The 16,484-nt window shown below is 46.4% G+C and overlaps 1 protein-coding gene across 1 annotated transcript in view; it reads right to left on the reverse strand.

Annotated features, from left to right (window-relative positions):
* GNG4 (G protein subunit gamma 4) overlaps positions 1–14,216 on the reverse strand; it is a 64,851-nt gene extending 50,635 nt beyond the window's left edge. Inside the window, exons 1-2 of the mRNA XM_073673268.1 lie at positions 13,994–14,216; positions 13,696–13,812 (exon numbers count right to left, since the gene is read on the reverse strand). The gene's annotated coding sequence lies outside the window, so the exon portion shown is untranslated. The remainder of the gene's footprint in view (positions 1–13,695; positions 13,813–13,993) is intronic.
* Between the last annotated feature and the right edge of the window lie 2,268 nt (positions 14,217–16,484).

Genomic DNA, 16,484 nt, shown 5'->3' on the forward strand with positions numbered 1-16,484 from the left:
GGGTACCATACGCACATTAGAACGCATGGAATACATATACAGTGATGTGCAATCCATGCATTCTAATGCAAGTCAATGGCGGCGAAAAAGCAGCGTTTCCGCAAAATTAATGGACATGCTGCGGATTTTTGATCGCAGCGTTTACGCTGCGGAAAAATCCGCATTATGGGCACAACACATGCGGATTTCCATTGGGGAACATTGCTGTCCTTCTACCATGCGTTTTTAATGCGTTTCCGCAGCTGCAGAAACGCCGCGGAAACGCATTAAAAACGCATCGTGTGCACACAGCCTAAAGCAGGGTTAGGTTAGAAAAAAAAAATATAGCCCAGCCCATCTTTAAATATTGGTTTCTCTTCAAGCTTCCTTATGACCTTGGACATTCCAGTCAATACCGTATGACACTGACTACTCAATATATTTCTAGGTATTTTGTTAACCCTGATTGTACCCTCGTGATTTTTGTTTTACAGAACCTGGTTACAATTATGTATGTTTAATGTTTTAATAAATAAAATCTTAAAAATAAATAAATAGCCCAGGTTCTGAACATCTCACGGAGCACTGTTCAATCAATCATCTACAAATGGAAGGCGTATAGAACTGCAAACCTGCCAAGATGTGGGTGTCCATCTAAACTGACATCCCAAGCAAGAAGAGCACTAATTAGATAAACAGCCTATGTGCCCATGGTCACTCTTGAGGCGCTGCAAAGATCCACAGCTCAGATGGGAGGATATGTCCACAGGACAACTATAAGTCGTATACTCCACAAATCTGGCCTTTAACCCCTTTACCCCCGAGGGTGGTTTTGCACGTTAATGACCAGGCTAATTTTTACAATTCTGACCACTGTGACTTTATGAGGTAATTACTCTGGAACGCTTCAACGGATCCCACTGATTCTGAGAAGGTTTTTTCGTGACATATTGTAGTTAATGATTGTGGTAAAATTTCTTCGATATCACTTGCGTTTATTTGTGAAAAACAATGGAAATTTGGCGAAAATTTCGAAAATTTCACAATTTTCAAACTTTGAATTTTTATGCCCTTAAATCAGAGAGATATGTCACACAAAATAGTTAATAAATAACATTTCCCACATGTCTACTTTACATCAGCACAATTTTGGAACCAACTTTTTTTTTTTTTATTAGGAAGTTATAAGGGTTAAAAGTTGACCAGCGATTTCTCATTTTTACAACAAAATTTACAAAACCTTTTTTTTTTTTTTTTTTAAAAAGGTCCACGTCACATTTGAAGTGACTTTGAGGGGCCTTTATGACAGAAAATACCCAAAAGTGACACCATTCTAAAAACTGCACCCCTCAGGCTGTGTGCCCACTATGTGTTTTTCAAGCGTTTTTTTGCCGTGGAATTTCCGCAGCGAAAACGCTTAAACGCTTGGTAATACATGCCCCATGGCCCCCAATGATAATCCGCATGTGCTGTGAACATGCTGCGGAAATTTCCGCTGAGGATTATCATTGCGGAAAAATACGCAGCATGTCCATTAATTTTGCAGACAAGCAGCGTGATTGCCACCATTGACTTGCATTGAAACGCATATTATCCGTGTCAGCACATTTGCACATACGGATATTATGCGATTCTCTGTGTGGATGGTACCCGGGTTTGGAGAAGAGGAGACTCTCTTCCAGACCCGGATACCATAGAACCTGTAAAAAAAAGAATTTAAAATAAAAAATAAAGATTATACTTACCTTCTGATGGCCCCCGGCCAGCTCAGCGATGCGTCCGGTCTGTTGTATGGGTCGCGGTGGTGTGAGGACCTGCCATGACGTCATTTAGTCGGCGGTCGCGTGACCTGTCACATGACTCAATGAAGTCGTCGCAGATCCTTCACACCACCGCGACCGATACAACAGACCAGACGGAGCGGAGAAAATACCGGGGGCCATCGGAAGGTAAGTATAATCTTTATTTTTTACCATTCTTATTCTTTTTTTTTTTTTAAACTATTCCTTGGTCACACTATATAAATCCATGCCGGTTGCATGGATTTATATCGTGTGACCAAGGTGTCAAGCACTTTTCCAAGTGATGCTAAAATCGCTTGGAAAGCGCTTGATAACCCGCATGCAGAAAAGCATGTGAAGAACGCTTGACAACGCTTCTACCTGGCAGGAAAAACGCATGTACAATCCGCATGCGTTTTTCCTGCCAGGGAGAAGCAGAAAAAATATGCAGCATTTCTGCATCATGGGCAATTAGCGTCAGGTGCTCAAAACCACATTCAAGAAGTTTATTAACCCTTCACAGCAATTAACTGAACGTGAAAGGAAAATAATGAACCTTTAACTTTTTTTTCACAAAAATTTTACTTTAGACCCCAATTTTTTATTTTCACGAGGGTAACATAAGAAATTGGACCCTAAAAGTTGTTGTGCAATTTCTCCTGAGTACCCCATTGTTTGGGCTCACGGCAGGGAAGGAGAGCCATTTAATGTTTTTAATGCAAAACTCACTGGAATTGACAGCGGATCCCATGTCGCGTTTGGAGAGCCCGTGATGTGCCTAAACAGTGGAAACCCCCCACAAGTGACCCCATTTTGGAAACTGGACCCCTTAAGGAACTTATTTAGATGTGTGGTGAGCACTTTGACTGCAAAAGTTTATGGCAGCACACCTTGAGAGAATATGAGCACCCTAGGGAGGGACCACCGCCTGAAGTACCCTTCTCCCAAAGGTGAGGTCAGAGGAGGATAGATCCAACCTATAGTGCTTGTAGAAGGTGGATGGTGCAGACCAAGTAGCAGCTTTACATATCTGGTCAATTTAGACGTCTGCTCTCTCCGCCCAGGAGGTTGCGACAGCTCTGGTGGAATGAGCTTTAATACCGTCCGGTGCCGGACCTCCTGTAGATAAGATAGACAAATGGCCTCCCTAAGCCCCCTAGAAATAGTCCCCAATGATACCCCGTGACCTTTCCTATTCCCCTGAAAGGTCAGAAACAAGGAGTGGTCCTTCCTCCACTGACTAGTCATGTCTATGTACTGTAGCAAGTCTCTTCTAACATCCAGATTGTGGAATCTAACCTCCCCGGAGTCTTTTGGATTGCTGCAGAATGAAGGTAGCACAATCTCTTGATTACAGTGGAATCTGGGCAGTACCTTAGGAAGGTATGCTGGATCTGGACGTAGGATGATCCTGTCATCATGAATTTGGGTGTACGGAGGATCAACGGAAAGGGCCTGCAGGTCACTCACTCTACGGGCTGATGTTAGGGCCACTAGGACAATGGTTTTAAGGGTGAGGCTCTTTGGAGAGAACCTGCAGGGGTTCAAATGGGTCACAAGAGAGGGTGTTTAAGACCAAATTCAGGTCCCAGGGAGGAACTCAAGAGTCCGAACTGATCTAGATCTGGAACAGGATTTAATTAATCTAGAGACCCACCTGTTCCCCATCAGGTTGCAATTATAGAGCGCCCTCAGAGCGGACACCTGAACTTTGAGTGTTCCTGTAGCCAACCCCCAGGTCACGCCCTTTCTGCAAAAACTCCAGGACATTTTTAATTGGAGGTTTATCTGATAATGGGGTATCTATAAAATCCAGGAATTTTCCCCAGATTCTGCTATAAATCTTAGTTGTTATGCGCTTTCTACTACCTAATAGGGTAGAAACTAGGCCCGGTGAAAACCCCTTATTACTCAGTAACATACTCTCAAATTCCACGCCGCCAGATGGAATCCTTTGGATTGTGCGTGGAATACCGGCCCCAGGATGAGAAGGTCCGGCCTCTCCGGCAGGATGCAGGGATCTGAGATCGACATTAGATGAAGAAGGGAGATCCAAGGTCTTTTTGGCCAAAAAGGGGCTATTAGAATTATCCTTGCCCCAACCTCCCGAATTTTCCTCACAACTGCCGGAATCATTACTATCGGGAGAAAAGCATAGGCCTTCCTGAACTTCCATGGAACCTGGAGCGCGTCTACAGCATAGGGATTCTCTGTCGGGTCTAGTGAACAGAATCTCTCCACCTCCCTGTTTGCCCTGGTGGAGAACAAATCTATGTCCTGTGGCCCCCATAAGTGGATAATCTGCTGGAAGACTATCAGGTTTAGGGCCCACTCTCCTTGTCTTAAAGTGTGGCGACTGAGAAAATCTGCCTTTGAATTCTCTACCCCCCTGATGTAAAGAGCACTGAGGGATGGGAGATGCTGTTCCGCTAGTTGCAGGATTCTGTTTGCCACTACCATCAGGGAGCGTGATCTTGTTCCTCCCTGGTGATTTATGTAAGCCACGGTTGTCCGATTGTCGGACCTGTCCTGGGCATGGTGACCCTGAATGTGGGGAAGGAAGTCTAAGGGATTTCTCCACCGCCCAAAGTTCTTTTAGGTTCGATGATGCCCTATTTCGTGACATGCCCAGTGCCCCTGAACTGAGAGATCTGCCAGATGACCCCCCCAGCTGGAGCCACTCACATCTGTTGTAATTATATGGTCGACTGGTCTGGACCACTGCATGCCTGAGGTCAGATTTTCCCTGTTTGTCCACCATGAGAGGGAGTCTACAATTTCTAAGGAAAGAAATAGTCTTTTTTTCTAAATGTCCGTTGAAGGATTTCTGTGCTGACAGGACCTCCCACTGAAAAAGCCTCATATGACCTTGAGCCCATTTGACTGCTGGGAGACAGGACATCACCAGAGACTCTATGGCCCTTGTGACCAAATTGATTATTTTGCAAACCTTGTCTTCCAGGAGGAAGCAGGCTTGGAGTTGAGAATTTAGGGTCAGGCCGAGAAAGATTTGAGTCCTTGAGGGGGTTAGTTTTGATTTTTGAGCATTTATCAACCATCACAGCTGATGTAAACCCACCTTGACATCTAGAAGTTGAGTGGAACAGTGGTCTTCTGATCTCCCTATTACCAAAAAGTTGTCTAAGTAGGGAACGATCACTACGTTTTTGATTCGGAGAAAAGCTGTCATCTCCGCTATCACCTTTGTAAACACTCTCGGAGCTATCGAGAGACCAAAAGTTAGGGCAGTGAATTGGAAATGTCTCAGTTCCCCCTGAATGAATGGGGCTACCCTTAGGTACTTCTGGTAGTCTGGATGGATTGGAACGTGATAATAGGCATCCTTTAGGTCGATTACTGCCATGAAACCATTGTGGTGTAGGAGTTTTACTGCAGAGTTCATGGATTCCATTTTGAAAGTCTGGTTCTCTATCAGCTGATTTAGACTCTTGAGGTTGATAATGATCCGTAAGAACCATTTTTCTTTTTTTATCACAAATAGGGGGGAATAAAATCCCTTTTCCCTTTGTGATTCCGGAACTTCGTGAAGGACCTGTTTCCTTACTAATTCTAATATCTCCGACTCTAGGGCTATCTGCTCCTCCCTGGACTTCCTCCTGGGGGTGATCATGAAAGTTCGGTGAGGAATCCAACTGAAGCGTATCTTCAGGCCACTCCTCACAATACTCAGCACCCAGGGATTTGATGTAATGGCCTCCCAAGCTGGAATAAAATGGGATAGCCTTCCACCGACCTCTAGCCTGGCGTCATTGGGAAGATTTTTTTAAGTACTGGAGGATGGTCCTCCAAACATATAACCAGACTCTTTTTTTAGATTTGGACTACCATATTTTTCTTTCTCCGGGATGGAGACCCCGGTTAAATCTCTTCCTCCAAAAGTAAGATCATTTTGTGCCCCCCATGAACCCTGGGAAACCTCTCTTCCTGTAGCCAGCTTTTTCCAAAAGCTCATCCAGCTTTTGGCCTAATAAGAGCTTGTAGTCACAAGGGAGGGAACATAACTTATTTTTTGACTGCAGGACTCCTGGGCAACCCTTGAGCCACAGGGCCCGTCTGGCAGCATTAGATAAGTTTGCTGATCTGGCAGAGAGTTTAACAGAATCTGCTGAGGAGTCAGCAAGGAAGGCTGATGAAGCCTGCATTAGAGGTAGATTGGAGAGGATTTTATCTCTAGGGATCTTATTATCCATGAGCTAGTCTTCTAATTGTTGAAGCCATACCATGAGTGACCTAGCAACACAAGTGCCTGCTACCGCTGGCTTCAGGCCCCCTGCTGCAGCTTCCCAGGTGTGACGTAGGAAGGAGTCTGCTTTTTATCTAGAGCATCTTTTAGAATGCCCGAGTCCTCCAGGGGTAGAGACGATTTTTTGGATGATCGAGCCACAGACCCGTCAACTATGGGAATTTTATCCCAAGACTCAGAGACTTTACCCTTGTAGGGGTACCTCCTCTTAGAGGATGAGGGCAACGCTCCCGATTTTTCAGGCTTCCTCTATTCCCGGTCTATAAGGCCCTGAATTTTAGGGTTCACCGGAAAGGAACGTCTCTTTTTTTACCTCCAGGCCCGCGAACATAATGTCTTCAAGGGATCTGGCTGCTTTCTCCTCCCTTAATCCCATGGTTGATCTGACAGCTCTGACCAACTTGTCCGTACCCTCAATAGGGAAACAGGGTCTACCATTATCTGATGAAGAAGAGGACAATGAATCACTGAGACATGGATCCTCCGACTGGGAGGATGAATCATAGTCGGAGGAGATATCCTTATGGGATCTCTTCTTTCCTTTAAGTAAACCCTTCAGGGAACCTTGTACCACTGCACGGACAATGGACCTCAAATTAGATGCAAAATCTGGAGTACTCTCCGCTATGTTTCTGTTAATACAGCCTGAACAAAGCTGTTTCTGCCAATCTATGGAAAGGGGAATTAGGCATAAGGCACAAATCCTGTGCTTCTGTTTGGCGCTACTCTTAGGCTCTGAGGGGATGAAGCACATAATAACTTTCCATGACTATCAAGTGACATTCACGAAGATCACTCACCCCTGAAGTCACAAAAGGGTACCGGATTTGGAGGCTGTGGCGGAATATGAGAGGAATCCCTTCTGGATGGCACAGAAGCGTTAGACACCTTACTTCTCCGGCTGCTGCTACGGATGCTTGAGCGGCTGTCTGTGTGAGAGGCATCAGACTGTTTCTTCCTCTGGCATTGCTGAGGTGGAGGGGTCAGCTGCTGCTGTTCCTGACTGTCCTGGTCTGCCACAGCTATTAACACTATGAGCTGGAGCATAAGAAGCGCTGGTCAGGTTAACCCCCCCACCTTAAATAGGGCACATCCAGAAACTCCTCCAGTTCAAGTGCCCTCCCCCCTCCTGACGCCCACCGGAGCTTCAAAAAACGGCCGCCAAGTGCTTACAGGGCGCCGCTATGTTGGATCCGGGTGCCGCCCCCCCCCGACATCACCTGGCACACCCCTCCCAGCATGCACCGCGCCATGACGTCAGGCGCGTCACACCCGGAAGACGCCGCTCCATGCATGCGGCCAGCAAGGAGCTAGCTGCAGAGGGAAAGCAGCGCAGCGGTCTGTGGGGAGCTGGAGCCCTCCTCACCGCCTGCGCACGCACGGACACGGCCCCAGTGAGCCGTGGACGGCGCTTCTGGAGCCCGGAACCCAGTGCACAGGCTGGCACCCGCTCTTCCTCGCCGGAACAGACCCAGGTACTGCATCATCTTCTTCCTCAGACAGGCTCCCATCAAGGACAGGAAACCAAATGTAGCGAGGGAGAGGTACCGCCCTTTTATTTCAGACTGTTTCCAGTCCTTGGTGGGGCGGATCCCTCTCTCAAGGTGTGCTGTCATGGGTGAGGGGAAAACGATCTTTTAGCCGCAATTTTTTTATTTTCACAAGGGTACCAGGAGAAGTCGGAAACCAAAAGTTGTTGTGAAATTTCTCCTGAGTACGCTGATACCCCATATGTGGGGGAAAGCCACTGTTTGGGCGCACGGCAGGGCTCGGAAGGGAAGGAGTGACGCTTTGGAATGACTTTGATGGAATGGGCTGCGGGCATCATGTCACGTTTTCAGAGCCCCTGATGTACCTAAACAATGGAAATGCCCAACAAGTGCCCCCTTTATGGAAACTAGACCCCCAATGAATTTATCTAGATGTGTGGTGAGTACATTGAACCCCCAGGTGCTTCACAGAAAATTAGAACGTTGACTTGTGAAAATAAAAAAAAAACATTTTTTCACAAGGGTAAAAGGAGAAAGTGGATGAGGGGAGAACAGAGATGGACTTACCAAAGTCTTCTCTGTTCTTCTTTCAGCAGCAGGTTCTGGAGGAGGCTCTGGATCAGGAACCGCAGCAGCAGGACACGGAGCAGGAGACCCAGGACCCAGGAGACCGCAGCAGGACACTGGAGCAGCAGCAGCAGCGACTGGAGCAGGTGAGAAGAAGGTCTTGTGGTGTCACAGGTGCTTCTGTGGCACCACAAGGCCCAGCACAGAGGTGATCAAACGTGACCGCTCTGTAGAAATCTTCACCAAGTGTGAGGATCTGCAGGGCGGTCACAGGGGGTGATATGGTGGTGACAGCCAGGTCACAGGCCGGTCACCACCCAGTCGGCACTCTGATTGGTGCGATCGATGATGATCGCTCCAATCAGAGTTGTCTGGGGCCTCTGCACACGCCACAGGGGGTCATGGGGCGGTGACAGGCAGGTCACCGCCCCGTCACCAAGAGGTCGCGCTATGATCGGTGCGATTGATGTAATCGGTGATCGCACTGATCACTGCGGGTTGGGGAGAGGGCTGGAGTCACTTAGGAGCACCAATCCTAGGCTGCACATCACTGTTTCCGGCAATCTGATTGCCGGAAACAGTGAGAAATGCTGTGATTGACTGTTCAGAATTGAATAGCCAATCACAGCGCTCTTGGGTGCGGGGGGGGGGCTGCGACACCCTCCCGAGATGACGGCGCCATCTACCCTGAGGTAACATGGCGCCGGAGATTTAATGCGATCACCGCGACTTCGGTCGCGGGACCGCATTACTAATACGTATCAGGCTCTTAAGTCCCAGGGCGCAGATACGTACACCTTGGGCCAGAAAGTAGTTAAGAAAAAAAGCAACCCATAGGAAGTCCCATTTTATCTTTGCAAAAAGCCATGTACTGGGGGAAGAAGGTACTCTGGTTAGAGGAGAGCAAAGTAGAACTTTTCGAGTTAAATGTAAAACGTTATGTGTGGTAGAAAGCTAACATTACAAATCACCGTGAAAACACCATTCCCACCGCCACACATGGTGGTGGCAGCATGATCATGCGGGGTTGCATTTCTTCAGCACGGACAGGGGGAAGCTGGTCAGAGATGATGAGAAGATGGATAGTGCTAAATACAGGACAACCCTGCAGAAAAACCTCTTAGAGGCTGCAAAAGACTTAAACTGCGATGTAGGTTCACCATTCAGCAGGACAATGACCATGAACATACTGCCAGAGATGCAATTGAATGGTTTTGATCAGTGTTTCCCAGTGTGCAATACTAAGGGAATCCTGAAAACATGATCTATGGGTGTCCATGAGGACTGGAGTTTGGGAAACACTGGTTTAGATAAAAGTATATTCATGTGTTTGAATGTCCCAATCAAAGTCCAGACCTATAGCTAGTTTGCAAAGAAGAATGGGCAAACATTTCAGTCTCTAAATGTGCAAAGCTTGTAGAGTCTTACCCCAAAAGACTTGGTGATCCTACAAATTATTAACTCAGGGGGGCTAAATACAAATGCATGTCACAATTTTCAGATTTATATTTTTAAAATATTTTAGAAAACCATGTATCATTTCCTTTATGCCTCACAAATGCTTGCTACTTCGTGTTGGTAAACAGTTGAAACCAGAAGTTTACATACACTATATAAAGACACATATGCATGTTTTTCTCAATACCTGACATGAAATCAGAATAAACCTTTCCTGTTTTAGGTCAATTATGATTACCATAATTTTTAATATTTGCCAAATGCCAGAATAATGAGAGAGAGAGAATGTTTTAAGGGATTTTTATTACTTACCGCAAAGTCAAAACTTTACATACATTAAGATTAATAATCCTTTAAACAATTCTGGACTGCCCATATGATGATGTCATGTATTTGGAAGCTTGTCATGTTTTTTTGGCAACATCTGAGTTAATTTGAGACACACCTGTGGATGTATTTTAATGCACACCTGAAACACACTGCTTCTTTGTGTATCTCCATGGGAAAAAGTCTAAAGAAATCAGCCAAGATATCAGGAAGAGAATTGTGGACTTGCACAAGTCTGGCTCATCCTTAGGTTCAATTTCAAGAAACCTGAAGGTGCCTTGTTCATCTGTACAAGCAATTATACGCAAGTACAAACAAGATGGGAATGTCTAGCCATCATACAGCTCAGGAAGGACCCAAGGACAAAAGCAAAAGAACTTGTGAAGATGATGGCGGAAGCTGGTAAGATTGTGTCAATAACCACAGTGAAAAGAGTACTGTATCAATATGGGCTGAAAGGCCATTACTCCAAAAGAAACATAAAAAAGCCAGATTAATGTTTGCAAATGCACACAGGAACACAGACCTTAATTTTTGGAGACATGTCCTGTGGTCTGATGAAATTAAAATTGAACCTTTTTGGGCATAATGACCATCGTTAAGTTTGGAGGAAAAAGGGAGAAGCTTGGAAGCCTAAGAACACCATCCCAACTGTGAAACACGGCGGTGGCAGCATCATGTTGTGGTCTTGTTTTGCTGCAGGAAGGACTGGTGCACTTCACAAAATAGATGGCATCATAAGAAGAGAAGATTATGTGGCAATATTGAAGCAACATCTCAAGACATCAGCCAGGAAGTTAAAGCTTGAGCGGAAATGGGTCTGGACCTGAAGCATACTGCCAAAATGGTAACAAAGTGGCTTAAGGATAACTAAGTCAATGTTTTGGAGTGGCCATCACAAAGTCCTGATCTCAATCCTATTGAAAATGTATGGGCAAAGTTGAAAAGCCAGGTGCAAGCAAGGCAACCTACAAACCTGGATCAGTTACAACAGTTTTGTCAGGAGGAATGGGACCAAATTTAGACCAACTATTATGAGAAGCTTGTGGATGGATATCCCAAACGTTTGACCCAAGTCATTCAGTTTAAGGGCAATGGTACCAAATACTAATGAAATGTATGTAAACTTTTGACTTTGCAGTAAGTAATAAAAATGCCTTAAAGGGAAGGAGTGATCAAAAAAATGTTTTATTCAACAATTAAAAAAATGTAAAGTATCATTATTGTGGCACTTGGCAAATATTAAAAATTATGGTAATCTAATTGACCTAAAACAGGAAAGATTTATTCTGATTTCATGTCAGATATTGAGAAAAACACGCATATGTGTCTTTTCATATTCCGTATTTTTCGGACTATAAGACGCACTTTTTTCCCTCAAATTTTGGAGGAAAGTGGGGGGTGCGTCTTATAGTCCAAATACTATATTATTGTATGGCCGCATGGTGGTGGGTTTGGGGGAGCGGCAGCGGAGGATCAGCGGGGCACAGGAGGCAGCAGCCGCCTGCTGCAGCCTAGTTGTGCCCACTACTAAAGAAAATGAATATTCCCTGCTCCCCACGCCCATGGGCGTGGAGAGCAATGAATATTCATTTCTCTTAATAGCCGGAACACTGGAGCCGCAGCACGGTTCCTGCTGCCGCTCTGTGGTCAGTGTGCCCGTTATTAAAGCTCATGAATATTCGCTACAACTCACTCCCATGGGTTGTAGTGAATATCCATGGTCTTTAATAGCGGGCACACTGACCACAGAGCGGCAGCAGGAGCCACGCTGCGGTACAGTGTGCCGGCTATTGAACAGACTGAATGGTCACTTCTCCCCACGCACAGAGTCCGGGCGTGGAGAGCAGTGACCATGAGCGGCTCACACAGTGAGAGTGTCGTCAGCAGAGCATGCATACCAGGATGGGGCCCTCAGAGGGGTGCCATGCATACCAGGATGGGGCCCTCAGAGGGGTGCCATGCATACCAGGATGGGGCCCTCAGAGGGGTGCCATGCATACCAGGATGGGGCCCTCAGAGGGGTGCCATGCATACCAGGATGGGGCCCTCAGAGGGGTGCCATGCATGCCAGGATGGGGGATAAAGGGATGCCATGCATACCAAGATGGGGGATAAAGGGGTGCCATGCATACCAGGATGGGGGATAAAGGGGTGCCATGCATACCAGGATGGGATGGGGGCTACTTATACCAGGAAGGAGGGGCGATACATACCAGGATGGAGGATATTAACAGAATTGGGGGACATTACCCCAATACCAGTGTCAGCAGCAGACCCACTCCCCCATAACAGGGCATCATGACCACATTTTTTGCTTAAATTTTTTTTTCCTATTTTCCTCCTTTAAAACCTAGGTGCGTCTTATGGTCCGGTGCGTCTTATGATCCGAAAAATACGGTAGTGTATGTAAACTGGTTTCAACTGTATCAGATAAAACCCCAATAAAATACATTTAAAGTTTGTTGGTGTAATGTGGAAAAGATCATGGAGTATGAATACTTTGTTAAGGCACTGTACAATATAAGTGATGAGATGAACACAGGTTCAAATCTAAGGGCTCATGCAGACATCTTTGTAAAATCGGTGCAAACATGGAGTGTTAATGTACGGACTGGTCATGGCTCTCCTGCCCTGAGTATGGCCGCCTCATAGAAATATATGAAGCTGTCGCGTTCAGGCCGGGAGAGCTGCGGCCAGTCCGTGAATTGTGGCCTGTGATCCACGTACATCTTCATTAGCCCTAAGGTAACTAAAATATAAAAGGAAAAAAGAAAAACAAATCTTTTTAAAAATAAATAAAATTAAAATCACACCCCACACAGTTTTACTCCATTAAAACTAAATTAAAGGTTAACCCCTTACAGACATATGATTTACTGGTACGTCATATGCCGGCTGTCTGACTTTGATACAAGCTCGCACGCGGAGCCCACATCTTTCCCAGCCATCATGTGCCTTTAATAGCCGTAGATGGAGAGGAGTTCATCCAGCAGCTGTTAACTTGTAAAATCCCGTTGTCAGTATCAGAATTTAACATGTGTCGGCAGGGGGGTGCGCTAGTCCATGTGTCCATCGGTGCGCGCCTGTGACGTGATCGCGAGGCGCTGATGGGTTGTCATGACAGCCAGGGGTCTGTTGATGACTCCCGTGCCTGTCATAAGGATTTACCTGCTGCGTCATTTTATGACAGGATAAAAAATTCCCTGGTCTGCCAATCGCTGCCAGCACCAGTGATCACAGGACAACCCCTTTAAGCAGAGGATCATATAGAAGAGCTCTAACTCAAAAATGAGCAGGCCTAAGACCGTGCCTACCTCTGACCGACCGCTACTCACAGCCTAGTATAAGAACATAGACAAGTGGAGGCTTAACCAATCAGCATGCAGCTGGCATTTACCTCATACCAGTTGAAAGATGAAAGCAGTGAGCTGACTGGTTGCTATACTCTGTCAGCCCCAGGCTTCACAAATATGGCGGTAGATCGGTGAGTGACACACACACATAAGTGCCTCAGGGCTAGCAGCAACCCCGGGCTACACACACAAAAGTGCCTCAGGGCTAGCAGCAACCCCGGGCTACACACACAAAAGTGCCTCAGGGCTAGCAGCAACCCCAGGCCACACCCACACACCCACACACCCACACACCCACACACCCACACACCCACACACCCACACACCCACACACCCACACACCCACACACCCACACACACACACACACACACACACACCTTGGCTAGCAGCAACCCCAGGCCACACACACACGCCTTGGCTAGCAGCAACCCCAGGCTATGGAAGTAGATACCCATGGCGCTGCCATACTCACCACAGCCGAGCGTGTGTGTGCTGGGATTCGGGCGCCGTCCTCCTTCTTCATGCACAGCTGCCCGGTTCTTGAATTAACACTGACGATGGTGATGATAAAGCGACCACAGGAGCCCAGCTGCAAAAAGCACGAGTAATGTATTAGCGTCCGTGACCCGTGAGGCCGGCACTGCCGTGCTAGGAGCCATGGGTGATGTAGTAACAGTGGAGGCACCGAGTCCGCAGAGCACTGGATGAGGCCCCCGATCCCGCCATGCCTCCCATTGTCTCCCTGGCCGTGAGGCGGCTGCACAACTTACCGGGCGAGACCATGCTGGGGAAGTCGCCGCTCCACACTGCAGTGAGCGAGTCGCCAGGGACCAGCTCTGAGCACTGCCTAGTGGCCGACAGCGGCGGGGGCTTCTCTGCTGCTAATTGATTCACTATAGAAACGCGCTGTTGTGTGCACCCACGCTTCATCCAGCCCACCACAGAAATAGCACTCGGGCTTGGCAGGCATGACAGGAGGGCTGAGCCTATTATATATTGGTTCCTTCCAGGTCCTGACTGAAGCCCATACATATATGCTCTACGAGGTATATATTATTGGAGACAGCAGAATCTATGGGCTCCTGTCAGGTATATATTATTGGAGGCAGCAGAATCTATGGGCTCCTGTCAGGTATATATTATTGGAGGCAGGAGAATGTATGGGCTCCTGTCAGGTATATATTATTGGAGGCAGGAGAATGTATGGGCTCCTGTCAGGTATACATTATTGGAGGCAGGAGAATGTATGGGCTCCTGTCAGGTATATATTATTGGAGGCAGGAGAATGTATGGGCTCCTGTCAGGTATATATTATTGGAGGCAGGAGAATGTATGGGCTCCTGTCAGGTATATATTATTGGAGGCAGGACAATGTATGGGCTCCTGTGAGGTATATATTATTGGAAGCAGCAGAATGTATGGGCTCCTGTCAGGTATATATTATTGGAGGCAGCAGAATGTATGGGCTCCTGTCAGGTATATATTATTGGAGGCAGGAGAATGTATGGGCTCCTGTCGGGTATATATTATTGGAGGCAGGAGAATGTATGGGCTCCTGTCAGGTATATATTATTGGAGGCAGGAGAATGTATGGGCTCCTGTCAGGTATATATTATTGGAGGCAGGAGAATGTATGGGCTCCTGTCAGGTATATATTATTGGAGGCAGGAGAATGTATGGGCTCCTGTCAGGTATATATTATTGGAGGCAGCAGAATGTATGGGCTCCTGTCAGGTATATATTATTGGAGGCAGGAGAATGTATGGGCTCCTGTCAGGTATATATTATTGGAGGCAGCAAAATGTATGGGCTCCTGTCAGGTATATATTATTGGATGCAGGAGAATGTATGGGCCCCTGTCAGGTATATATTATTGGAGGCAGGAGAATGTATGGGCTCCTGTCAGGTATATATTATTGGAGGCAGGAGAATGTATGGGCTCCTGTCAGGTATATATTATTGGAGGCAGCAGAATGTATGGGCTCCTGTCAGCTATATATTATTGGAGGCAGGAGAATGAATGGGCTCCTGTCAGGTATATTTTATGGGAGGCAGCAGAATGTATGGGCTTCTGTCAGGTATATATTATTGGAGGCAGCAGAATGTATGGGCTCCTGTCAGGTATATATTATTGGATGCAGGAGAATGTATGGGCTCCAGTCAGCTATATATTATTGGAGGCAGCAGAATGTATGGGCTCCAGTCAGGTATATATTATTGGAGGCAGGAGAATGTATGGGCTCCAGTCAGGTATATATTATTGGAGGCAGGAGAATATATGTGCTCCTGTCAGGAATATATTATTTGAGGCAGCAGAATGTATGGGCTCCTGTCAGGTATATATTATTGGAGGCAGCAGAATGTATGGGCTCCAGTCAGGTATATATTATTGGATGCAGGAGAATGTATGGGCTCCAGTCAGGTATATATTATTGGAGGCAGCAGAATCTATGGGCTCCTGTCAGGTATATATTATTGGAGGCAGGAGAATCTATGGGCTCCTGTCAGGTATATATTATTGGAGGCAGGAGAATGTATGGGCTCCTGTCAGGTATATATTATTGGAGGAAGGAGAATGTATGGGCTCCTGTCAGGTATATATTATTGGAGGCAGGAGAATCTATGGGCTCCTACCAGGTATATATTATTGGAGGCAGCAGAATGTATGGGCTCCTGTCGGGTATATATTATTGGAGGCAGGAGAATGTATGGGCTCCTGTCAGGTATATATTATTGGAGGCAGGAGAATGTATGGGCTCCTACCAGGTATATATTATTGGAGGCAGGAGAATGTATGGGCTCCTGTCAGGTATATATTATTGGAGGCAGGAGAATGTATGGGCTCCTGTCAGGTATATATTATTGGAGGCAGCAGAATCTATGGGCTCCTGTCAGGTATATATTATTGGAGGCAGGAGAATGTATGGGCTCCTGTCAGGTATATATTATTGGAGGCAGGAGAATGTATGGGCTCCTGTCAGGTATATATTATTGGAGGCAGGAGAATGTATGGGCTCCTGTCAGGTATATATTATTGGAGGCAAGAGAATGTATGGGCTCCTGTCAGGTATATATTATTGGAGGCAGGAGAATGTATGGGCTCCTGTCAGGTATATATTATTGGAGGCAGCAGAATCTATGGGCTCCTGTCAGGTATATATTATTGGAGGCAGGAGAATCTATGGGCTCCTGTCAGGTATATATTATTGGAGGCAGGAGAATGTATGGGCTCCTGTCAGGTATATATTATTGGAGGCAAGA

This window comes from Phyllobates terribilis, unplaced genomic scaffold (genome assembly GCF_046119375.1).
Source record: "Phyllobates terribilis strain yellow unplaced genomic scaffold, ASM4611937v1 Scaffold_3__8_contigs__length_932513732, whole genome shotgun sequence".
Lineage (NCBI taxonomy): Eukaryota > Metazoa > Chordata > Amphibia > Anura > Dendrobatidae > Phyllobates > Phyllobates terribilis.